Source organism: Hyaena hyaena, unplaced genomic scaffold, assembly GCF_003009895.1.
Source record: "Hyaena hyaena isolate Hyena2069 unplaced genomic scaffold, ASM300989v1 scaffold_20, whole genome shotgun sequence".
Taxonomy (NCBI): Eukaryota; Metazoa; Chordata; class Mammalia; order Carnivora; family Hyaenidae; genus Hyaena; species Hyaena hyaena.
This window is the reverse complement of record NW_024080652.1, coordinates 4902010-4926552: the sequence shown is the minus strand read 5'-3', so window position 1 is coordinate 4926552 and position 24543 is coordinate 4902010. Positions and strand designations below refer to the sequence as shown.

At 44.6% G+C, this 24543-nt stretch overlaps 1 protein-coding gene across 4 annotated transcripts in view; it reads right to left on the bottom strand.

The window, feature by feature from the left end:
- The window catches only part of CYTH3 (cytohesin 3), a 97998-nt gene that overhangs the window by 28760 nt on the left and 44695 nt on the right, over nucleotides 1-24543 (bottom strand). Inside the window, exon 1 of one of the 4 annotated variants that reach the window (XM_039226046.1) lies at nucleotides 11893-11984. The exons of 2 other annotated variants lie outside the window; for them this stretch is intronic. The gene's annotated coding sequence lies outside the window, so the exon portion shown is untranslated. Of the gene's footprint in view, nucleotides 1-11678; nucleotides 11821-11892; nucleotides 11985-24543 lie in introns of those variants that run through there. One more of the 4 variants, XM_039226045.1, reaches the window with a different exon arrangement.

The following is a 24543-nucleotide window of genomic DNA, read 5'->3' as shown; positions in this document are numbered from 1 at the left end:
TGTTAAAAAAAAAAATTTAAAAAAACAACTCAAAAACCCATGAGGACAAAGTTAATGGGGGAAAAGAATCCATTTTCTTTCTTTCTTTTTTTTTTTAATTTTTTTTGTTTTATTTATTTCTAGGAGAGAGAAACAGCGTGAGCAGGGGAGGGTCAGAGAGAGAGGGAATCACAGAATCCGAAACAGGCTCCAGGCTCTGAGCTGGCAGTCAGCACACAGCACGACGCGGGGCTCGAACCCACGAACCGTGAGATCATGACCTAAGCGAAAGTCAGATGCTCAACCAACTAAGCCACCCAGGCGCCCCAAAAAGAATCCATTTTCAAAGCTAGAAGACAGACTGGACCAGCAGTGACTGCTTAACCAATGTGAGGAAGAAGAATCTTCAGCCGACAGGGAGGCAGAGCAAGGCGTAACCTAACTGACACCGGATCCCCCAAGGGCTTGGGAACCGGCTGCAGCACGTCTGTCCATCTGTCCAGGAGCGGGTTGAGAAGAGTGAGCTCATCAGGAGCACTGGATGGGGCTGCGTGAGAGCCGTGGGATCCCTTCATCTCCTCCAGCTCCAAAGAAGACTGTTCATCTCTAGGCAGAGTCAGACTGCGGACCCAAGGGACCCAACACACACAAAGGCACCACACCAAAGACAAGGGATGCAAGCGACACTGACACCCACCTCCCCCACCGTCTTCTCCCCAGGGGGCTCCCAGACTACTGGCAACCATCCTTTACCCGCCCGCACAACCCCCAGACTAGAGGGAAAAGGGTCTTCTCTGCGGAACCAGATGAGCTTTAGATGGAAAGATACTGACATGTGTCCACCCAGCAATCAGCATACCCACATTCCCCCACACAGAGATGGGCCAACAAGGCCTCCTGACACACTCAGATATTGCAACAACCTTTAGCCCAGTGCTCTCCAACTGGAGGTAAGCCTCTAACATGCAAACCAGATACCAAGAAGGACAAAAAGAGTGGTTACACCTTGGGGAGCAAGACATGCTGTGGGAAGGCACGGTGATGCTCTTCTTCCCCCCCCCCCCCCTCGCCTCCCACCGCCGGACCTGCCTGCAGAACCACATAACTGATAAACAGAAAACCTTGAAAACACGCATGTCAAACTCACCCAGCAGGGCAGTGTGGGGGGTGGGGCGGGGAAGGGAGAAGGAGGGAGAGAGAAAAAGAAAAGGAAAGAAGCAAAGAAAGGAAAGAGAAGAAAGAAGCCTGCTCGGAGTATAAACCAGCATGGCCACTCTGGAAAACCATTTGGTGCTGTGGGTTCATATCAAAGATGTGCCCAAGTGATGGGCCAGCAATTTCACTCCTAGGTAAGCGCACTAGATAAATTCCCGAGCATGGCAACTACAGATACGTATCATAAGGTCAAAGAAACACACTTTGTACAAGAAGAAACAGAGAAGGAAAACAGGCTAAAGCCCATCCAGAGTCGGGCTGGGTAAACACACTGTGTATTCAGGTCAGAGTATCTCAAACCAGTTAAAAACAAAAACAAAAACAAAAACAAGCACAAAGAGATTATCTGAGGGAAAAAATATGGAGATGAATCCTTTCTACAAATTTCAAAAAAATGGCACAAGTTGTTTAGGTATACAAATATACAGTAGTGAAATGATAAAGACCATCAGAGTAACATCATCTTCTTAGAAGAAAACAAAGGGACACACGGGATACTTTGAAAGTAGTTATTATGCTCCACAGTAATGCTCTTCTGCCAACAGATAGTCTTCTTGGTATCAAATAAAAATTTAATTTTTAAATCTTTAATGAAAACATTTTTTTATTTTTATTTTTTTTAAATGTTTTATTTATTTCTAGGAGAGAGACAGCATGAGTAGGGGAGGGTCAGAGAGAGAGGGAGTCACAGACTCTGAAACAGGCTCCAGGCTCTGAGCTGGCAGTCAGCACAGAGCCCAACGCGGGGCTCGAACCCACGAACCGTGAGATCATGACCTGAGCGAAAGTCGGAAGCTTAACCAACTAAGCCACCCAGGCGCCCCTGAAAACATTTTTTTTAAAAGCTAGGCAGAACTCTTGGCCCTTGAAGGTCCAGATTACTTCTTCCACAAATGAGTTACGACGACTGTGGGAATTTAGATAAAGCAAAGATCTTTTTTATATATGACTATACCGAGTGTACTTCAGCTTAGAAAATTCAAGGCTGTTTAATAATTAAAATGGTCAAAGCTAAAGAAGGAAGAACACTGGCCAGATCCCCACCTAAGTAAGCTGAAGAGATCGCTTATTTTTCATTTTCTTCTGCTGAGTTTTCCACTGGAAGAGGAAAACAAGACTGGGGACATCTAGGGGCTCAGCTGGTTGAGCTTGATTGACTGGTTGACTCTTGATTTTGGCTTGGGTCATGATCCCAGGGTTGTGGAATCAAGCCCCACATTGGGCACCATGCTGAGTGTGGAGCCTGCTTGAAATTCTCTCTCACTCACACACTCTCCCTCCTCTCCCACTCATACTCTGGTGCTTGCTCTTTAAAAAAAAAAAAAAAAAAAGACTCTGAAAGTGTCTAGACTTAGAGCGGTCATTTAATCAACAGTTTTTTTAAAGGTTTATTTATTTTAGAGAGAGAGAAAGTGAGCACAGGGGAGGGAGAATCCCAAGCAGGCTCCATGCTGTCAGCACTGAGCTGGATGCGGGGCTCAAACCCACAAACTGTGAGATGATGACCTGAGCTGAAATCAAAAGTCAGGCACTTAACCAACTGAGCCACCCAGACGTCCTGACATTTTTGTTTTTTAAGAAAGTCTACCTCTGGCCCCTCCCTCCGACCCAGAGGATGAAAGGACTGGCTAAGAGCACAGAGAGACAACCTGACAACAAACATCAATAGAATGACCTACCGATCAACCCTCAAGCTTCTCGTCACACCCTTTTAATAATCCTTCCCTGGTGCCCATCTTTTCCTGCCCCTGTAAGTCTTCAAGGAGTTAAATAAGGTAGTGTTTACTTTACCAGTAGTTCCGACCAGAATTTGCTGGTCTGAAAGAAAAAGAATAATTTTATAAGGCAGGATAAGGTGGAGAATAATGTTCTCATTCTTTAGAGCCTCATACTGTCCCATTTAGGAGCTACATGTAAGGCTATTATGTCTGTGCTCTCCTTTGAAATACTTCCACCAAAAAAAAAATTTTTTTTTGAGCAAAGTGGTAACAATTGTTAAGCCTATTTCATATGGGTATCCATTATCCATCTCATATTCTAAGGTATGAAATCCTTAGAATCATAGAGAGTAAAAAAGACAAGTTTCCAGAACTCAATGACCAGGAGCATCTCTTACGCTAATATCTATCAGGGTATCTGGCTGGAGTATGAGTCAGAAATAATGGGATGTTCCCTGGCGCATTAAAAAGAATTAATAAAAGGAACAGAAACAGGTAATGAAATGCCCTAGACCAATCTCTGCCCAGGTTCTGTCGTTCGCTATCTCACTGCCCTATTATTTCTCTTGACACCCGGAATGTACAGTGAAAACCAACACTTAGCGCTGGCATGAACTATTTAGAGGAAGTTTTATCAGTATCTCTCTGCAACCCCAACACCTCTACAGCCCCACAATCTGCTGACATGCGGCTGCTCTCACACGTGCAGCCACCATACAATGGGAGAGGCAACGTGCAGAGAGGCATTGTTACTTGTCAGCCCTTTTCCCACAGCAACACACCCAGGGAAGGCACCACGTGGTTTGGATCCACTTCCAGACATCACCTACACTCTGTCACATTGACACTATTAGGTAAGTTGAAAGAGAAAAGCCCCACGGTGGATTTTTTTCCCCCTGAGAAAGGCGGTACTTTATTTGAAAAAGTAATACATAGATATGGTTACACACACTTCCTGCACACATAAAAGGACCTATGACAAAAGTTTTTCCTACTAGATTCTTTTAAAAAAGCAAATTTGGGGCACCAGGTGGCTCAGTCAGTTAAGCGTCTGACTCTTGGTTTCGGCTCAGGTCATCATCTCCCAGTTTGTTTCAAGCCCTGTGTTGGGCACTGACAGCGCAGAGCCTGCTTGGCTCTATCCCTCCCTTTCAAAATAAATAAACTTTAAAAAAAGCTTTTTTAAAAATACAAAAGCAAATTCACTGGAAATTAGTGGTAAAATTCAGTGAGATCACTTTGGTTGAATGCTCCTATCATGAGCATCCAAATGGAATCCCCATTTTCCAGAGACAGGCTTGAGCAAAGCCCCTCATCAGCTGGGACTCAGTTCTTCAACTGCAAAATGATGGGGGAGGTGGGGTGCACTCCATTATTTTATGATCACCTCGCGTTCTACAGGAGAACGAGTCTACATTGGCAAGAATGGTTTCCGCAAATGTAAGGGTTTTCACGAAGGAAAAGCAATGTGCAAAGAAGGCAAGAAATTCTCTATTCCAGTAGCCAAGTGCTAACTGGTGACATTTTCTAGGGAGCATCAGGAGTGGATTTGTGGGATTCAGCCTAGGTTCGTTCCTTTCTCAAGCTCAAACCTACACAAATGGAGACCGGCAAGAGCACAGCAGCTAGCAGGTTGGGTTCAGGACTGTATGAATTCAAGAGCGTAAGTGAGGTCTGCTTGCAGCCAAGGTGAGGAACTATACTTACCTCCTGCCTAAAACAGCTACAAAAGCTGGACACAACTCTATACCCTACAAAATATCTTTCAAAAATGGAGGTGAACAGACATTTACAGACATAAAAACTTGAAAGAATTCATCACGATGTGATCTGCACTGTAAGAAATGTGAAAGTCCTTCAGGCAGGGGGAAAAGAAATGATCCCAGGTGTAAATCTGTATCTCTACAAAACAATACAGAGAACTGTAAAATGGGGACTATGTATGTAAACATTGTTCTCCCTCGAGATGTGAGTCTCTTTAAAAGATTTACTGTAACTGTTTAAAGCAAAAATAACAAAATGGGTTGGGTTAATAACATATGGAAACGTAAAACAGCACAAAGCCTGGGAGAGGAGAAATCAAAGTATATACAGTGATTTAAGGCTCTCGTTTTAGATGTAAAGTGGTTTAATATCATTTGACGGCTGACTGATGAAGGCATGGAGCATCTTAAAACCACAGCTATTTAAAAACTACTGGGGCGCCTGGGTGACCCAGTCAGCTCACAGTTCATGAGTTCGAGCCCCACATCAGGCTCTGTGCTGACAGCTTAAAATCTAGAGCCTGCTTCCGATTATGCCTCCCTCTGTCTCTGCTCCTCTCTGACTCATACTTGGTTCTCTCTCTTTCCCTCTCTCTCTCTCTCAAAAATAAACATTAAAAACAAGAAATTCAGAATCATTATTTACCATAATTAATAAAATCTAAGATCCCATCAAGTGTAACATGAATTCTCCATTTCAGAAATGTTAAAATGTGGAAAATTTGCAAATCAGAATGAATGATATATGAAAGATTATCACACATTAAAATATAAGCAAATGGGTGCCTGGGTGGCTCAGTAGGTTAGGTGGCCAACCTTGGCTCAGGTCATGATCTCACCACTCATGAGTTCGAGCTCTGCATCGGGCTCTGTGCTGACAGATCAGAGCCTGGTGCCTGCTTCCCATTCTGTGTGTCCTTCTCTCTCAGCCCCTTCCCGACTCACACTCTGTCTCTCAAAAAAATTAAAAAATAAATTAAAATATAAACAAATGGTATCTGAGAATTAAGTATTTTCTAATTTTCAAATTATATTAATAATCTGGTTATCTAACACATTCCCATCTACTAAGATGCAGCTTGGTTTACTGCTATAAATGTCTAATGACTCCCTTACCAACTTTACACACACACACACACACACACACACTCTTCCATTAAGTTAATCAGTGGCGCTCCAAATTCTTCCAGGGGAAAATAATGTTCTCCAAATACGAATCATGCCCAGAAACTGTCACTACATTTTAGTCACAATATGTCAAAGGTGAGATATCTAACAAATTTCCCACTGAACAAAACTTTGATAAGAGGGAGAGTTCAAATAATCACATGTAGCTAACTCACAAATGCACATTTTTGGCTACTTCGTCCTAATCAAAAGTGATGTCACTTTCCCTTAAATTTTACCTTGGTTACTAATCAACACCAACTTTTTTGCTGTGATGTGGGGGGGGGGGGGGTATTCGTTTTTTAGTGTTTTGGTCAGCTCAGGGGTAGACCAATTCCAAAGGGCACGTACAACACTGGCAGAGCATGGGCTTGGCATGTGGTCCCACTGGTTCATTAAACGGGAAATCTGTACAGGTTGTGGTTTAACCCACACAGACATAACTCCTGCCTTGTAACACTAAGGAACAGGTTAAATTAGCACGAGTTCCTCGCCACTACTGACGTGATGAGATTATACAAAGAACAGGAACAAAGGCGGTGAGCTCCCGTGTCTCATCGCTGCTGAAAAGCCATCTGCCCTCAGTGAGCTGATACAGCAGGGTCCATGTGGCTAACGGGGTGGGTGTTAGCAATGCCAGGAGCCAGGTGGAATGCTCCAGATCACGGGCAGTGGTGGTCCAACTGCCAGGGCCATGGAGAACGCACCCATGAGAAGAAAGCAAGAAGCTAGAAGCGGCCCGAGCTTCTGCGCAGGGAGCACCCCAGGCCTACCCCCTCAAGCCTGTGCAGACCCTCCCGACCCGGTCATCCCCCTGCACCCTCCATCATGCTCGTCTCCGTCGGCCTCACGACACCCATTCCCTGCCCAGCCTTCGTTGGGTTTGGTGAAATACCCCTTTTAGACAAACAAAAACTCAAGAGTTTGCACCAGTACACCATCACGGGGGGAAATTCTCAAGGAATAAGCCTCAATTAAAAGACCCAAGAAAAGAGAGGGGAGGAGCGAGAGGGAAATCTACAGAGAAAACCTAAAGAAAAATGGACTCCATCATGTCTCAGCAAATACAAAACTGAACCAAAACACTTCACAACAATAGCAGGTAAGAGGGGAAAAAAAATTCACTCTAAAGTTCTCAGTGTTCTAAGAACATGATCGACTTTAGATGTGGCCAGTTAAAAATGCACCTTAGAATTTCTAGGCCAAGCAAGAAAGGGGTGGGAATGGAGTTAATATGCTCAAATTGGGACAAGAGAAGGAAAACTAGAATGAGAAAAAAACAAAAAAGACAAGAGAAGCACATAAAATTCATTACAATACAAAACACTTGAATTACTATACTGCACACCAGAACCTAATATGACATTGTATGTTAACTATACCTCAATTAAAAGAAAAAGAAAAAACTACAAAGCACAAAATATGGGAGCAGGAAAAAAAATCCAGATATATTCATGGTTACTGTGGCAGAATGAAGAACAAGTCAATGATACGATGCAGTTCCTCCTGGACAAATCTGGCCTGACCTGGAGACATCCTCTGACCACGAGGCAGCGGTAATGCTGTGCAGGGCCCAGAGCCCAGGTCCCAGGAAGTCCAGTACCTCGGCTATCTCGAAGCCCTGAGACCACTGCGCCAGAGAAGCTGAGGTCAGCACCCTCAAGAATGAAATCTGCTGTGCAAAGAGACATGCAGGTAGAGTGCCAGCAGGTGCACCCAGCTGCATGGAGGCCCCCACCACAGAGTGAGGCCATCTGGGAGGAGCTTGGCCCTGCTGACCTGCCAGCTGAAATGACACCACGCGTGTGGGCCCAGACTGGAGACGTGCTGGCCAACTCACAGAATGGTGGCACAAAATAAACCAGTGTCATTTTAAGCTATGTACTTGGGAATATGTTGTTATGTTATGCAGTAACAAATAACTGATACGTTTACAATGAACATAAATGGAAAAAGGACCAAGCTTAAAAACCTGGACTTAAAAAAAAAGTCCAACTAGGGGCACCTAGGTGGTTCAGTCGGTTGGGCACCCAACTCTTAATTTCAGCTCAGATCATGATCTCTTGGTCATGGGATCAAGCCCAGCATTAGGCTCTGCACTGAGCGTGGAGCCTGTTTAAGACTCTCTCTCCCCCCCTCTCCATCTGCTCACGTTCTCAATAAAATAAAATAATCCAACCAAATATTCTCTACAAGAGGCACCAGCAAAATAGATGAATACCTAATGACTGAAGGTGAAAGGGGAGAATGCCAGAGAAACCAAAGTTAAGTTGTTCCCACTACGGTAACACAGGAAATCAAAGATAAAGTCACTACATATGACATATTGTTCAATTAATTACACAATTAACAAGACTGAATTTGTATGCCACTAACAAGATAGGCTCCGAATACATAAAGCAAAAATTGACATATACATATAAGAATGGCACTTTCCCCGAAAGTAAAAAAAAAAAAAAAAAAAAAGAAAGATACAGATTTGACTAAGATAATTCCCAAGCTTGCACTAATGTACATAATGTACTTCAACAATTTTAAGATGCACATTTTTTCCCACATTTTAACATCACTGAAATCAACTGTGACATATATGGGTCACCACCTTATCTGTGAATATGATTATTGCTAGAGGCATCATTGAACTTGATGTTTCTGTCACACATACACACACACACACACACACACGATTTAAAACCATCTGATGAAGGGTTATTGCTTCAAACTTTTCATTGATACCTTCTGGTGGAATCACCAAAGTCATGGTATAAAAGCTTAACAGATTTTGAAAAATTGCAAAGATAGTAAGGTGGTATCCTTCTGAGAAATGCTGTGTCACCCGTGACTGTGGTGGCACAGAGGAAAGGCTGTGTAGGAAAACACAAATACTCTCCATAGAGTGATTCTGAAGAGTGGGACTGTGGGAATACCCTGACCAACTTATTTTGCTCATATTTTACTCTTTACATGGGTGCACAAAAGAAAAAGTTATAAAAATCAATGTTTACATAAGTTTAGGGGCACCTGGGTGGCTCAGTCAGTTATCTGACTCCTGATTCCGGCTCATGTCATGATTCTCATGATTTGTGGGATCGAGCCCCGTGTCGGGCTCTGGGCTGACCATGTGGAGCCTACTGTCTCCCTCTGTCCCTGCCCTTCTCTGCTTGTGCATACTCTCTTGCTCTCAAAACAAACAAACAAATAAATACGTTTTTGAAATTCAGTCGGTATAAATGAAAATTTCTAAGTGAGAAGAAATCATGAAGTCTGGTTTCATGGGCAACTTTCTTCTTAGTGGCACATAAAATAATGCTGCATCTTACAACTGACAGAAACAGAGATTCACTCAGATCCCCATACTCAACAGCTGTGTAGACACACTCGTTTGGAGGGCATGTGGAACATTCATGCAAAGTGACTTGCATACTGGTCCATTTAAAACAAGCCAATAGGGGCGCCTGGGTGGCTTAGTCGGTTAAGCGTCCGACTTTCACTTAGGTCATGATCTCGAGGTTCATGGGTTCGAGCCCCGCGTCGGGCTCTGTGCTGACTGCCAGCTCAGAGCCTGGAGCCTGTTTCAGTCTGTGACTCCCTCTCTCTCTGACCCTCCCCTGCTCATGCTGTCTCTCTCTCTCTCCTAGAAATAAATGAAACATTAAAAAAAATTTAAAAAAAAAAGCCAATAAATCTCAGGGGGCAACAAATTGGCTTGCTCAACCTCTGCGGGGACCTCACGATGAAGCGGGTTAGCAAGCTCAAAATTCCATCCCCAGACTCTTACATTTAGGTTGCTAAGGATGAATTAGGCTGTACCCAGATTCCCAAGAGTTCCTCCTCCCACCTCATCCTAGCTGGCCAGCACAGATGCACACCGAGGGTTTTCTGCAACAGCACTCTGATGCTCAGGCACTAGCTTCCTGGGAACGGAGGGTGCTGCGGGAGCAGAGCTTCCTGATTCAGACTGTGGGGGCCGCCCCCGCAGCTGGGGACATACCTGATTCAGACTGTGGGCCCACCCCCCACAGCTGGGGACATTTCTGATACAGACTGTGCTCCTCCCCTCCCCCCCCCACAGCTGGGGACATTCCTGATTCAGACTGTGCCCCCCTCCCCCCGCAGCTGGGGATGTTCCCAGGATGCAGGGGTTCCAGGGCTCACCCGGAGGGCGTTCCTTTGGTGACTTAAAGACCCAGGCCATAGCCCGGGCACAGGGCTATGGGAAGTGCCCAGTTCTCTGGATTACACTATCTCTTCCTGCTCCAAACACTCAGCATGCTTTAGGGCTTCCTGCACGGAAGTCTTACTGAAGAAAAATCGGTACCGTAAAGAGCACATTCTCTGACCACAAAATATTTAAGTTAGAAATAGTTAATGACACAGTGACTAGGAAAAAAAACTACATTTGTTTGGAAATTGAGAAGCACCATTCTAATGTTGTTGTTGTTGTTGTTGTTGTTGTTTTTTATTTCTAGGAGAGAGAGAGACAGCCTGAGCAGGGGAGGGTCAGAGAGAGAGGGAGTCACAGACTGAAACAGGCTCCAGGCTCTGAGCTGGCAGTCAGCACAGAGCCCGATGCGGGGCTCGAACTCACGAACCGCGAGGTCATGACCTAAGCGAAAGTCGGACGCTTAACCGACTAAGCCACCGAGGCGCCCCTGAGAAGCACCATTCTAAAGAGTGCACTGGGTGATGCCTGGGTGGCTCAACCGGTTAAGCATCCGACTTCGGCTCAGGTCATGATCTCACAGTCTGTGGGTTTAAGCCCCGTGTTGGGCTCTGTGCTAGCAGCTCAGAGCCTGGAGCCTGCTTCAGATTCTGTGTCTTCCTCTCTGCCCCTCCCCTACTCACACTTTCTCTCAAAACTGAATCAATGTTTAAAAAAAAAAAAAAGAATACATTGGTTCAAGAAGATATAAAGTAAATGAGAAAATTCTGAGGTGGAAATATTGAAAATATCGATGCCTGTGTGCTAGTAAACAATGCAGTCATAACAGAAAACACGTATTTTAATTTTTTTTTACATTTAATTATTTTTGAGAGACAGAGTGAGACAGAGAGTGAGCGGGGGAGGGGCAGAGAGAGAAGGAGACACAGAATTTGAAGCAGGCTCCAGGCTCTGAGCTGTCAGCACAGAGCCTGAGGTGGGGCTCGAACCCATGAACCATGAGATCATGACCTGAGCCGAAGCCGGATGCTCAACTGACTGAGCCACCCAGGTGCCCCTGAAAACACGTATTTTAAAAAGTTATGTTGAAAGCACGTTAAGCATTCACCTTCAGAGATTAGAAAAACAGCAACAGTTTAAACCAAAAGGAGAAAATAATGCAGAGAAGAAAGTCCTTTAAGAAGTGCGATGAAGCCACTCTGGCAATTCCTCCCAAGTCCGCGTGCAGCCTGACAGTCCCTCTCCGGGGCCCCAGGAGGTCTGGGACCCGGGGCCGCACTGACTGGAAGGTCCATGTTCACAGCAGCATGGGTCACAACGGCCAAAGCGCAGAAACCACGCAAACGGCCCTCACGGGACAAACAGATACACACAGCGTGGCCCATCCACACCACAGAGTTATCACTCGGCCTCGAGACGCAAGCTTGGGAACGTGACGCCGAGTGAGGGCAGGACTGTGGTTACCAGACATGGCCGGGACGGGCCAAGAACAGACACGACGAGTTTGTGGGGACAGGAATCAGAAGAGCGACTCCCCTGGAAAGCCGGGGAGGGTGCTGAAGGAGAAGGTGCCTTGTGTGGACTTTAATCCGAGCGGTAGTTACGCAAGTACAGATACACAAAACAGCTGGACTAACGTGAGCACTGTATTTCCTCCCCTGAAAGCCTACTTACCGAGATGGGATCCTGTTAATCCTCAATGACGAGAAGGACGGATTTCCTGCAAAACACACTGAAAGGACCTGCTAAAAGCCTGCCTCACACACACCAAGACAATGCCAGTCCACCTAGGGACAATCTGGCCTGATGTACACACTGCCCCCTCCTCCTTACATGCTGTGGCTGTCATTCTCCCCAGTCCCCTCCCACCTTCGATATGCCCACCTACCGCTGGATGAGGCAGGGAAGGATTTTTCCAAACACAAAGATAACAGATACAATCAGCACCAGAGTCAGCTTAGAGCCGTCGTGGCAGGTTTTCCAGCTAACTGCCTTTCCGTTCGCACGGCCCTGCCCTCCTCTCAGGCCCGCCTCTGCCTGCACACAGAAGCCCTCTCTGAAGACCAGCGTGTCACAAGTTGTCCCGTCTGGTGACCACCAAGGACCACACGAGAGCTTCCCGGCCTCCATCCAGCGAAGCACACAGAAGAGCCAAGCCCTCGGCCAGCTCTCCGGAATCCTTACCTGAGGGGTTATGTTTGAGTCACGGACTCCAGCTCATTTCCTAGAGCAATTTCTTGCACACGTGGTCTGCCACCCTCCCCATCAACATCACTTGGAGGTACTTGTCTGGAACAGGGTTCCTATCACATGCCTATCAAATCAGAACCTCTGGGTATGAAGCCTAGGGCTCTGCATTTTTTTTTTAATGTTTATTTTTGAGAGAGAGAGAGAGAGAGAGAGAGCGTGTGCACATGCATGCACTCAAGTTGGGAAGGGGTGGGGGGAGGGGAGGGGAGGATCTGAAGCAGGCTCCACTCTGAGAGCACAGAGCCCGATGCGGGGCTCAAACTCACAAACCATAAGATCATGACCTGAGCCAAAGTCAGACACTTAACCGACTGAGCCACCCAGGCGCCCCTAGGGCTCTGAATTTTAACAAGCTTCCCAAATGATTTTGTTGAACACTGGAATTTGAGAACCACTGCTAAAAGGTGGCTCTAGACATATAAGTCTGTAACTCAAATCCTGAATGCAATTTACTAAGTACAGAGGCAACATGATATAGTAATTAGGAGCCTGAATTTTGCAGCCAGACAACCAGTGCTCAAAGCTGGTCTCTGCCTCTTACTAGCTGTGTCACCTTGGGCAACTTACCTAACCTGTCTGTGCCTCAGTTTCCTTGCTTGTGAATAGGATGATATATATTATTATGTCAAAAAGATAATCAAAATTGAATTCTCTTCTTGAATGTTACTTGAAATTTCAAAATAAATGTGGAACTTTAAATCACACCACCAAGCACTTAAAGATCTTAAAAGACACACATTTTGGGGCACCTGGGTGGCTCAGTTGGTTAATAAGCGTCTGACTTCGACTCAGGTTATGATCTCACGGTTCGTGGATTCGAGCCCCACGTTGGGCTCTCTGCTGACAGCTAGCTCAGAGCCTGGAGCCTGCTTCACATTCTGTGTCTCCCTCTCTCTCTGACCCTCCCCTGCTCACATGGTCTCTCTCTCTCAGAAATAAATAAAACATTAAAAAAAAAGACATTTTTACCTCAATCATGAAAAAATAATGGCTGATGAGACTTTCTATCCTGGATAATTGAGTGATAGAGCGAAATAAACATTCTGGCATCAAGCCCCTGTATAACCAATATTTTTTAACAGCCAAAAGTTGCAGTGAAGGGGGAAGAGCTTCACAAATACGCATGTATAAAAATCGTATGAAGACAGTTTGGCAGTTCCGCACAGAGCTAATCACAGGCTTATGATACAATCCAGCAACCACACTCCCAGGTATTCACTCACCCAAATGGGTTGAAAACCTATGCCCACATGAAAACCTGCACACGAATGTTTGCAGCAGCTTTAGTCGTAATTGCCAAAACCCAGAAGCAAACAAGATGTCCTCCAGCAGGTGAAGAGATCAGTTGTGGTAAATAAAACAGACAAGAGGATATTATTCAGCACGAACTGGATCCATCAAGCCATGAAAAGACATGGAGGAAACGGAATTCGTAAAGAAGCCAGTCTGTAGGATTCCAACTATACGAGGTTCTGGAAAAGCCAAAACTATGAAGGCAGTAAAAGGATCAGTGGTTGCTAGGGGTGCAAGGAGACAAGGGGAGGGATGAATAGGTGAGCACAGGGGATTTTCAGGGTGGTGAATCTATTGTCCATTATAATGTGCTGGTGGATGCATGTCACACGATGATGCATTGGGCAAAACCCACGGAACTATACAGTACAAAGGGCCCTATTGTAAACTATGGCCTTTACGTAATAACAATGTATCAACATTAGTCCATCAATTGTAACAAGTGTATCACACTGACTAAGATGTTAAAGATAGGGAAACCTTATATGGTGGGAGCCTATGGGGACTCTGCAACACCTGAAAGATGTAATGTTTCCTTATTATCTAACCTGAATGCATAAGGTTGACGAGATTTCCCACAGTAGTATCAGATTACCACTTACAATAAAAACCGTAGGCCACTGCTAACCTTTGCTCTGTGAAGCTCTGGGCTTCCTCACTGTTATAGGCAAGAGCTGCCCACTCATACAATGACTATAGAGTAAACGGTATTTTATCTTGATTAAAAAAAAATTTTTTTTAAATAATCTCTACAGTCAACATGGGGCTGGAACTCACAACACTGAGATAAAGAGTTATAGGCTCTTCTGACTGAGCCAGCCAGGTGCCCCTTTATCTTGATTTTAGTTTAATTGTTGATTCATTTATTTTTGAGAGAGAGTGTGTGAGCAGGGGAGGGACAGAGAGAGAGAGATGCAGGATCCAAAGTAGGCTCCAGGCTCCAAACTGTCAGCACAGAGCCTGACGTGGGGCTCACACCCACAAACTGTGAGATCATGACCTGAGCCAAAGCTGTACGTTTAACTGAGCCACCCAGGAGCCCCATCTAGATTTTGATCAGCTTTGGACAGAACAGTGAATTTCTTTTAGGAAAATAAAAAACAGACAAAAATTTTTAAACAAAAACCCACCCTACATAAAACTAGAGTCATTTCACGTGTGAAGAAAGTGGGATGGGGTATCCTCTCCTCCTCCTCTGAGAATTACATCTGTTAGTTCTCTAATATTTGAAAGAGTAATGACGGGGCACCTGGGTGGCTCAGTCAGTTAAATGTCCGACTTCGGCTCAGGTCATGATCTCACAGTTCGTGGGCTCGAGCCCCGCGTCCAGCTCTGTGCTGACAGTTAGCTCAGAGCTTGGAGCCTGTCTTTGGATTCTGTGTCTCCCTTTCTCTCTGACCCTCCCCTGCTCACCCTGTCTCTCTCTCTCTCTCAGAAATAAATAAAGCATTAAAAATTTTTTTAAATGAAAGAGTAATGACAGGATTTTAGAACACCACTTCCAATATGGGGCACCTGAGTCAACAAAAAAACTCCCAGAGAGATGTGCATGACCAGAAAGTTCTTCATGAACTCTAATGAGCCAAGACCAGAAGATGTTCCACACTTGAAAGGGGTTTTCGACAGTTGAGAAAAGAACAAAGAATTTCCCTGAAACAAAGAAGGACAAAGAGGACAGGATGAAAAAGTCTTTCTCAAAATGACTGAAAACTTCCCAAATCTGCTCCCCCCAAAACACAACAAAAACCAAAGAAAAACCCCAAAACCTACAAACTCAAGAAGGTGAGCAAACTCCAAATGGCATGACCCAGAGACCTAAATCACGGTATACACATGCTTCTGAAAGAGGAAAGAGACAAGGACACCTTCCCCACAGGAGCAGGACATCCAATTTCTCATCAGAAGCCATAATGGCGAGCGGAAGTACCACACCAGTCTTCAAGTAAAGAAAGAAAAGAACGGTCAGCTCTCGATTCCATATACGCTGAAGGAATCTTTCAGGAATGAAGGAGAAGCTAAAATGATCTAAGATGAAGGAACAGTGAGAGAATCTGTCACCCACAGTCCTGCCCTCAAAGAGCAGCTCCAGTCCCCTCGACAGAAGGGAGACGACAAAACAAGGCATGTGGGAATAGAGTGAAGAAGGAAGGAAAAGTAAAACTGTGTGAGTACAATAAACTTTCCTTCCCAAGTTCTCTCAAGTATGGCTAGGACAAAAGTTACAACACCGTCTGGTGGAATATGCAGAAGAAACAGGTAAGAGATGTATAGGGAGGTAAGGTTTCCCTATTCTGGGGCGCTTGGGTGGTGTAGTCAGGTGAGATTCCGACTCTTGGTTTCATGTCGGTTCATGATCTCATAGTTTATGAGTTTGAGCCCCATATCGGGCTCTGGGCTGATGGTGCAGAGCCTGCCTAAGATTCTGTCTCTTCTCTCTATCCCTCCCCTGCTTGTGCTTGTGTTCTCTCTTAAAAATAAACAAATTTGGGGGGGGGGGCAGGTTTCCCTATTTCATTTGAACTGGTAAAATGATGACCCCAGCAAACTCTAATTATATAAATATATACGGACATATATATTATATAAATATATATAACATTCATACATACATGCATACACACACACATTGAGCAACCATTAAAAAAAAGTCTACAGGGCGCCTGGGTGGCTCAGTCAGTTAAGCGTCTGACTTCGGCTCAGGTCATGATCTCATGGTTTGTGGGTTCAAGTCCCGCATCGGGCTCTGTGCTGACAGCTCGGAGCCTGGAGCCAGTTGCGGATTCTGTGTCTCCCTCTCTCTCTGACCCTCCCCGGCTGAGGCTATCACTCTCTCTCTCAGAAATAAATAAAACATAAAAAAATAAAATAAAATAAAGTCTACACAAAGGGACTCACTCAAAGACAATATGCCTATGTCAAACTGGAATTCTTAAAAAAATGTTCAAGTAACTCACAGAAAAAATTCACAGAGAAATGAAAAAGAACCGGGAAAAAAAAAAGTGTAATGACAACTTACATCCTGATACATTAATAATCACCTTCAATATAAAAGGTCTAAATATACCAATTAAAAGACACAGATTGGCAGATTTTTTTTTAATGACCAAACTACATGGTGGCTACAAGACACTTCAAACACGATGATAAATGTAGGTTAAAAGTAAAAGAATGGGGGGGGGGAGGCTGGGTGGCTCATTTGGTTAAACATCTAACTTCAGCTCAGGTCATGATCTCACTGTGCATTCAAGTCCCAGGTCAAGCTCTGTCCTGGCAGATTGGAGCCTGGAGCCTCCTTCAGATTCTATCTCTGTCTCTCTGACCCTCCCCTAGTTGCACTTGCTCTCTCTGTCTCTGTCTCTCTCTCTCTCAAATATAAAACATTAAAAAAAATAAAAGAGAATGGAAAAAGACAAATCATGTTTATTAATCAAAAGAAAACAGGAGTGGCTATACAGATATCCCTTGACTTAGGATGGGGTTACATCCCAATAAATCCATGGTAAGTTGAAAAAATGGTAGGTTGTAAATGCATTTAATACGCCAAACCTACCACACCTTCCAATCATTGCTTAGGCCCCCTCCTCTTAAACGTGCCCAGAACACTTACATTAGCCTGCAGTCGGGCAAAATCATCTAACACCAAGCCTGTTTTATAACCAAGTGTTGAATGCCTGACGTGACTGCAGACTACTGAACCGAGAGAGGAAGACAGGAAGGTTATATGGGAACGGAATGGTCGTCCGTGTTTCAGTTCTCGACCTTGGGTATCGCACGGCCGCCACTGTCCAGGACAACAGAAGATCACACTACAAAGCACTAGCCTGGGAAAACATCAAAATTTAAAATTCTGAAGTATGCTTTCTCCTGAATGTGTATCACTTTCATGGCACTGCAAGGTAAGAAACACGCATGTCCGACCATTGAACTTAGCAATCACCTGTATCAGTATCAGACATTGTAGGCTTTACAGCAAAGAAAATTACCAGAACTAGGGAACTCCTATCATGATGGAAGAGTCAATCCATCAGGACAAAGCAATCCTACATGAGTATGCAGCGAACAACAGAGTTGCCCAATGTGTGGCTACAACCACCTCAGAATTGAAAGGAGAGATAGGGGCGCCTGGATGGCTCAGTCTGTTAAGCAACTGACTTCTGATTGCGGCTCAGAGCATCATCTCAGAGTTCATAAGTTCAAGCCCTGCTTCAGGCTCTGCATGGACAGTGCAGAGCCTGCTTGGATTCTCTCTCTCTCCACCATTCCTCCTCTCCCACTCCCTCTCTCTCAATAATAAATAGACATTAAAAAAAAGAGAGACAAATCAACAACTGTAGTGGCAGATGCCAACCCCCTTCCCTCAACAACCAGACAGAAAATGGGCAAGGGTGTAGAAGCATCCAACATCATCAACCAACAGGCCCTGACTGACTCTGTAGAACACTCCAACCAAGCGGCAGTACAAAACTCATTCTTTTCAAGAGCCCACAGAACATTCTGGTAGGCTGAATAATGCCCCCCACCTCCCCATCCAGGTCCTAATCCCTAAGCCTTGTGAATGTTGCCTCTTATGACAAAAGGGACTTTGTATATACGATTTAAGATCTTGAGGTAGAAGGCTGGCTTGGATTGGTGGGGAAGGGGCACTAAGCTGCCACCACAAGTACCCTTCCCTAAGCAGGAAGGGGACTTATAACACCGGGAAGGCACTGGGATGATGGAAGCAAGATCCCAGGCCGCTGGCTTGGAAGATGGAAAAAGAGCATGGCCAAGTTGGGGGGAAAATAAGAATGAAAAGAAAACAGAGACTCAACTAGAGCTTCCAAAGGGGCCCAGCCCAGCTGCCACCTTTATCTGGCCCAGTAAAACAGAGGACAGGCTTTTTTTTTTTTTTTAACGTTTATTCATTTTTGAGAGATGGAGAGAGACAGAGCAGTAGTGGGGGAGGAGCAGAGAGAGAGGGAGACACAGAATCCATAGCAGGCTCTATGCTCTGAGCTGTCAGCACAGAGCCCAAGGAGGGGCTTGAACCTGTGAAATCATGACCTGAGTCAAAGTTGGACGTTTAACCGCCTGAGCCATCCAGGAGCCCCTTCAAAAATTTTAATGTTTATTTATTTTTGAGAGAAGAGTACACAGAAGCAGGAGAGGGGCAGAGACAGAGGGAAACACAAAATCCAAAGCAGGCTCCAGGCTTTGAGCTGTCAGCGCAGAGCCCAAGATGGGGCTCGAACCCAAGGACCATGAGATCATGACCTGAGCCGCAGACGCTTAAACAACTGAGCCACCCCAGCGCCCCTGACTGCAGACTTCTGACCTCCCGAAGTGCAAGAGGGTGAAGATTTAATTGCATTCAGCCACCAAGTCCATTATAAGTGCAGATTCCGGTAGCTGGAAGGAGGGCAGTGCTGTGACCAACACCTCAAAGTGCAGAAGGGGCTCCTGCACTGAATGACAGCAAAGGCCTGGACTGCCTTAAGGGTGAGTAGAAATGTGGGTGCTGCACCCCACCACCCGAGGACTCAGGAAACGAGGAGTGCAGCAGACAAGGTCTGTATGGTCAGAGGGCACCTCAATCATCAAACACCACTGGCTGGGGGTGGGGGGGTGAGCGTACTGGCAGCGAGCGCTCAGGGAGGAAGGAGGCACCTGTGTTTGGAACCTCTGCATTCCGGTGCGAAGTGCAGCTGGACTGCACCCTACGATTGCGTGGAAAGCAGAACTCAGTCAGCAATGAACTTGGATGTTTAACTGAGCTGATATCCAAGCAAACTGTTGAAGGTGCAAACTGGTTTTTCTGGCTGCTTGTAGTGAAAATCAAGGGAGATGAGATACACTGAGGAAAACACCGTGAGGCAAAAAGGAACCAGGACCTGATGATGTGGGGAATGTGCCCCAAAGAGAAAGCCAAGGGTGTGGCCACCTGATGTCCCCTAGGGCTCTCGCAGGATGCCACACTCGTTCACAGAGGCGGTGTGGCCAGAGTGAGCCCGTCACTCAAAGATCCTTTCAACCACCTTGGCAGAAGCCAGGAACAGAGACAGGATGACACAGGAAAGATCCACAGAGGACCCTTGCTTCTACTGCAGTAAATGCCCGTGAAATACCCAGGAGACTCACAGGTTTTCAAGAATGTTAACACCACGAGAAAAACTGCCAGCTTGGAATGAAAGAGAGAATGAGAGAAGGCGGTCAGATTCCCCCAGTCCTACAGACGGACACAGGGTGATTCAACTACTCAGCGTTAACATGCACCGCCGTCTGGAGAAAAGGAGCAGGACACGGAGGACAAAGCCTGGGGCCCACAGGTTACTTCCGGGCCTGAGGACCCAGGGCAGCTTGCCGAGGTGGGTCTTGAAATTGCTCGGAACCAGTGATCTTCCTTCTTCCTTTCTTCCCTGTGTCTCTTATCTCTTCCCTCCTCTCCTTTTCTTCTCTCCCTCTTTCTCCCATGTTTCTCCATTTTGGAATGGGAATATCTCTATCTATGATCCTATGCCTGTCCACCATTGTATTTGGGGAAGAGATAATCTGGTTTTAACTTTACAGATCCACAGATAGAGAGGAATTTTGCCTCAAGATGGATCACAGTCAGACTCTTACCCATATCTGGTTGAGATGATGAGACTGGGACTTCTGAGCTGATGACATTTAGATGAGATTTTCAACTTTGACCTGATGCTGCGATGGGCAGAGACTTCAGGGCATGTCAGCAGGAGGAATGTATTTTGCACGTGGGATAGATGTGAATCTTTGGTAAGATGAAAAATGCCCCCTCCCCCATATCCAGGACCTAATCTAATATAAATTACACTAACACAAGGACTAAGACAGACCACAGGCTGTGCATAAAACAAACCTAATAAATTTAAAAGAACAGAAATCAGAGCAGGTTCTTTAATTACAAGGAAATCAAATCAGAAATCAGGAACAGAAAGATAACGGGAAAGTCTCCCAATACCAGGAAACTAAACACACTTCTAATCACTCCATGGAATAAACAGGAAATCCCAAGAGAAATTAAAATATGTATATATAGGGGCGCCTGGGTGGCTTAGTCGGTTAAGCGTCCGACTTTCACTTAGGTCATGATCTCGCGGTTGGTGGGTTCGAGCCCCGCATCGGGCTCTGTGCTGACTGCCAGCTCAGAGCCTGGAGCCTGTTTCAGTCTGTGACTCCCTCTCTCTCTGACCCTCCCCTGCTCACGCTCTCTCTCTCTCTGTCTCCTAGAAATAAATAAAACATTTAAAAAAATAAAAAATAAAAATAAATAAATAAAATATGTATATATATATCCATATATATATATAGATACAGATGGGGCGCCTGGGTGGCTCAGTCAGTTGAGCGTCCAACTTTGGCTCAGGTTATAATCCGTTTGTGAGTTCGCACCCCACATCGGGCTCACTGCTGTCAGCCTGTCAGCTAGAGCCTGCTTCAGACCCTCTGTCCCCATCTCTCTGCCCCTTCCCTGCTTGCAATCTCCCCAAAATAAATATTTTTTAAATACACTGAAATGAGTGAAAATGAAAATACAACACATGAAAATTTGTGGGCCATAATTAAACAGTGCCAAGAGGAAAATGTACAGCCCTAAAATACTGACATTAGGAAAGAGGAAAAGTATCAAATGAATAACCTAAGTTCCCATCTCAAAAACTAAAAAAGAACAAAAGAAACCTAAGGCAAGAAGAAGAAAATAATGAAGAAAAGAAGTTGATGAAATTGAAAAGAGAAAACAACAGAGAAATATCAAGGAAACAAAAAAGTGGTTCCATAAATAATAAATAAAATGGACAACTCTAAAGAAAAGACACAAATTAACAACATGAGGCATGAAACAAGGATCGCCACCTGCGCCTATAGGCATCCACAGATAAAGAAACACTATAAACTACACTATGATGAAATGTACCAGTTCCTCAAAGACCAGAAACTACTACCACTCACCCCAAATTAAGTAGATAATTTGAAGCGCCAATAACAATTAAGGAAATTGAATCTGTAATTTAAAACTCAAAAAAAAAAGGCAATTTGCAAGTACACATGGTTACACTAGAGAGTTCTTCCAAACCTTTAAAGAATTAACACCAATTCTATACAATCTCTTCCAAGAAAAGTAAAAAGAGGAAGAAAAACTTACTTCCCAATTCATTTTATGAAGCTAGTATTAATCCTAATACCAAAATGAAACTAAGATATTACAAAAAAGTAAACTACTAGCCAACTGTTTCTCATGAATATGGATGTAAAAATCACTATACATTGGGGCGCCTGGGTGGCTTAGTCGGTTAAGCGTCCGACTTTCGCTTGGGTCATGATCTCACGGTTCGTGGGTTCGAGCCCCGCGTCGGGCTCTGTGCTGACTGCCAGCTCAGAGCCTGGAGCCTGTTTCACAGTCTGTGACTCCCTCTCTCTCTGACCCTCCCCTGCTCACGCTGTCTCTCTCTCTCTCCTAGAAATAAATAAAACATTAAAAAAAAAAAAAATCACTATACACAGACCTCAAGGAAGAAATAAAAGAATCCCTATTTGCAGATTATATATGATAGTCTACCTAGAAAATCCTAAGGAACCTAACAAAAAGTCTTCTAAAACTTGGGGTGCCTGGGTGGCTCAGTCGTTTAAACATCTGACTTTAGCTCAGATCATGATCTCACAGATTTGTGGGTTTGAACCCCACATCGGGCTCTGTGCTTACATGTTGAGCCTGCTTGAGATTCTCTCTCCCCCACCCCAACTTGCACACTCTCTCTCTCACTCTCAAAATAAATAAACTTAAAAAAATCTTCTAAAACTTAAAAGTAAGTTCAACAAAACTGTAAGATATAAGATCAACATAGAAAAATCAATTGTGCTTCTACGTACTAGCAATGAACATGAGATAAACAAAATTTTAATGTTACCCCCCATCGCTCAAAAAACAAACCTGGGTGTAAATTTAATAAAATATGTACAGGATTTGTATGCCAAAAGCCACAAAACACTGAGGAATGAAATAAAAACATCTAAATAAATGGAGAGACATACTGTGTCCAGGTAATGGAAAACTGACCACAGTAAAGATGTCAATTTCTCCCCAACTGACATATATGTTTAATGTGATTCCTATCACAATTCTAGTAAGATCTTTCTGTAGATATATATAGTGAGTGAAGATTATTCTAAAACTTATATAAGTCATATCAGAATAGCCAGAACAATTCTGTAAAAGATTAAATGGGAGTAACACTCAGACCTCCAAGGAGCCACTCACACAGCCCTCTGCTTTTTGACAAAGGTCCAACAGCAATTCTGCAGATGACAAGCTTTGCAACAAATGAGGCTGAAATAACTGGATATGGATATTCACGGGCAAAATAATGAACCTTGACCTAACCTTCATGCTTTATAAAAAAAAAAAAAAAATTAACTTAGGGGCGCCTGGGTGGCTCAATTGGTTAAGCATCCAACTTTGGCTCAGGTCATGATCTCACCATTCACGAGTTCGAGCCCCACATCAGGCTCTGTGCTGACAGCTCAGAGCCTGGAGTCTGCTTCAGATTCTGTATCTCCCCCTCTCTCTGCCTCTCCCCTGCACATGCTCTCTGTCTCTCAATAATAAATAAAAATGTTTTAAAAATTAAAAAAAAATATTTCATCAAAGAGGATCTATAGATGGCAAATAAGTACACAAAAAGATGTTCCACAGCACCAGTCATTAGAAAAACGCAAGTCAAAACCACATGAGGTATTATCACATACCAGCTGTAACAGCCAACATGAAAAACAGCAACAGAGAGGTGCATGGGTGGCACAGTTAAGCATGACTCTTGGTTTCGGCTCAGGTCATGCATGATCTTGCGGTTCATGAGTTCAGGCCCTGCATAGGGCTCTCTGATGTCAGCATGGAGCCCGCTTTGGATCCCAGCCCCCCCCCACCTCAAAAATAAACATTTAAAAACAAAAAAAGCAGCAACAGAGAATGTGAGGAGGAGAAGATGGGTCTTTCAAACACTCCTACAGGGGACGTGAAACGATGGTAAACTCTCTGGAAGACAGATTGGTGGTTTCTTACAAAACTAAATGCACAGTTACTAAAGGACCCAGCAACATCACTCCTGGACATTTATCCCAGAGAAATTTAAAAATTATGTCCCTGCAAAAACCTATACATCATAACAGTTTTACTTCTATCCCCAAACTAGAAACAACCCAAGCATCAAACAACAGGCAAGTGAATCAACTGTGGCACATCTAGACCTTGAAATATTACTTTGCAATAAAAATGAATGAACTCCTGATACATGCAACAGCTTGGTGGGTCTTAAAGACATTATGCTGAGTGGGGCGGGGGGGAATATGGGGCGGGGGGAGAAAACCACCTCAAAGGGCTGCATACTGTATGATTCCACTCACCTAACACTCTTGAAATGACAAAATTATAGAGATGTTACAGAGATTAGTCACTGCCCGGGATTAAGGATGGTTTGGGAGGGGGGACAGCAGGGGACAGCAGCTAGTATAAATGGGGTAGCAGGAGAGAGACGGAGCTCTTTGTGGTGGTGGGATAGCTCTGTACCTTGACTGCAGTACTGGTTATGGGAATCTACAGGAGTGATAAGCTGATACACAACTATATACACACACTGCTCCAATGTTCATGTCCCGATTTTGATACCAGATCACAGTTACACGACGCATAACCAATGAAAAGAAATGGGTGCCAGGCAAGTGAGACCTTTCTGTGCTACTATCTTTGCAACCTTCTGTGAATCTGTAATTCAAAGTTCAAGTTTTTAAAAAGCATTTATACCACCTAAAGAAAATAACTAGGTTTCTTCTCTACCCTGATGACCAGGAAGAAAGGCGTGGTATACTCTGATCTCCAGACACATGTGTCCTGGGAGCCATCCCAGAGAAAAGCGACAAGGGGAAGGAGGAGAGCTGTTGGCTCAAGAGCAGAGAACAGGGTCCCTCCTGCCGGGGGGGGGGGGGGGGGGGGGGGGGGGGGGGGGGG